Source organism: Palaemon carinicauda, chromosome 1 (assembly GCF_036898095.1).
Source record: "Palaemon carinicauda isolate YSFRI2023 chromosome 1, ASM3689809v2, whole genome shotgun sequence".
Taxonomy (NCBI): Eukaryota; Metazoa; Arthropoda; class Malacostraca; order Decapoda; family Palaemonidae; genus Palaemon; species Palaemon carinicauda.
The window spans coordinates 327,836,337-327,838,836 of NC_090725.1; positions in this window are offsets into that span (position 1 = coordinate 327,836,337).

Below are 2,500 nucleotides of genomic sequence, written 5' to 3' on the forward strand. Positions count from 1 at the left end.
AAGCTAGGTAAGTGTTCAGTTTGAACACTTGGTAATAGAAATTAAACTTTCTAGTAGCATTTACATAATTTTATATTTTTGAACTCATTCTATTACAGCATCTTTTAGCGAGTCTTTTTTTTTCAGGTTTTGGTGTCTGCTTTTGACACCCACCACAATGTGTTCATTTACCTTTGGTATATAATTTATCTCATTTGAGTAACTTGACATGAATAATTTAATTTATTACTCTGATTTTTATTTGATTCTAGTACTGTATCGGCTTTGACCACTGCTTCTTGACTGATATCAAAATATTATCACCATTACTATTGTTAATTATATTTTCCTTAACAAAACTAACAGTGGATTTTTAGTTGCTGTCATATATATATATATATATATATATATATATATATATATATATATATATATATATATATATATATGTATATATATATATGTATATATATATATATATGTATATATATATATATGTATATATATATATGTATATATATATATGTATATATATATATGTATATATATATATGTATATATATATATGTATATATATATATGTATATATATATATGTATATATATATATGTATATATATATGTATGTATATATATGTATGTATATATATATATATGTATATATATATGTATGTATATATATATATATGTGTATATATATATGTATATATATATATATATATGTATATGTATATATATGTATATATATATATATATATGTATATGTATATATATATATATATATATATATATATATATATATATATATATATATATATATATATATATATATATATATATATATGATGCTTTGGGGAGGGGAATAATTTTCCAGTTTTTTGGAATTTTCATACAATAAAAAAAGGTTTTATCATAGTAACGATTTTTTTATCTTTTTTTTTTTAATTTTTCAAGAAAATATTCTACTGTTTCTGAAATATTCATACCATAATAGAGCTGCTACTATAGCTATAAGGGTTTTTTCTTTTTTTGGAGGCGGGGGGCGGGGCAAATTTCCATTATTTTTACACTATGCAGAAGACCGATAATTCCCTGATCAATAGATCTACCATTAATCTATTTCCAATAATTATCACCACACTTTTCCTGTAGCTTGCTCTTGTTTTCTCTTACACAATCACCATAAACAGCTCTTACGGATGGCATATTGCAAACGCTCCTACCTGACGTTCTGCTGGACTTAAGAAAGAGTCTCGCTCCAACTCGATGATTTCTTAGTTTCTTCAGCCTCACTATCGTTGTGAGCTAAGGATCAGGGAGGAGTTTGAGGGAACCTATGAATCTACTTTGAGTGGTCATCAGCTATTATCTGGTTCTCATTGGTCCTAGCTTGGGTGGAGAGGGGACTTAAGCGCCGATCATATGGCTAGTCTCTTTACTCAAAAAATAGATTTCAATTGTAAAGGATGAGGGTTGAGTTTGAGGGAACCTAAGAATCTACTTTGAGTGGTCATCAGCTATTATCTGGTTCTCATTGGTCCTAGCTTGGGTGGAGAGGGGACTTAAGCGCCGATCATATGGCTAGTCTCTTTACTCAAAAAATAGATTTCAATTGTAAAGGATGAGGGTTGAGTTTGAGGGAACCTAAGAATCTACTTTGAGTGGTCATCAGCTATTATCTGGTTCTCATTGGTCCTAGCTTGGGTGGAGAGGGGACTTAAGCGCCGATCATATGGCTAGTCTCTTTACTCAAAAAATAGATTTCAATTGTAAAGGATGAGGGTTGAGTTTGAGGGAACCTAAGAATCTACTTTGAGTGGTCATCAGCTATTATCTGGTTCTCATTGGTCCTAGCTTGGGTGGAGAGGGGACTTAAGCGCCGATCATATGTATATATGGCTAGTCTCTTTACTCAAAAAATAGATTTCAATTGTAAAGGATGAGGGTTGAGTTTGAGGGAACCTAAGAATCTACTTTGAGTGGTCATCAGCTATTATCTGGTTCTCATTGGTCCTAGCTTGGGTGGAGAGGGGACTTAAGCGCCGATCATATGTATATATGGCTAGTCTCTTTACTCAAAAAATAGATTTCAATTATAAATTCTACGTAAAAATATTTTGTTCTTAGCCGTATTTCAGTAAAATACAGGCGACCGTAATTTCCCCTACTTTATTATGATCTTTTACCGTAATATGCCTCTTTTACGGCAATATGTCAGTCTGTGAAACGCTGAATATATGACTAAATTTATTCCATAATTTTTACAGTTTTTTACGGCAAATTTTTAACACTATAGGGCACTGCCCTAACTAGGGTAGTCACTGTCCTTTACTTCTGACATTCATGAGCGGCCTTTAAACATTAAAATTTATAGAAGAGTAATAGACTCTGCATGAATAACTTTATAAACTAAGTCCGAATGATAAAAAAAAAAGAAAAAAAAAATTCGAGCCAATGTTGACGAACTTGGCACCCGAATGAAACCGTGAGCCTTGCAATCAGATGCAAATCTTTCTAAATTC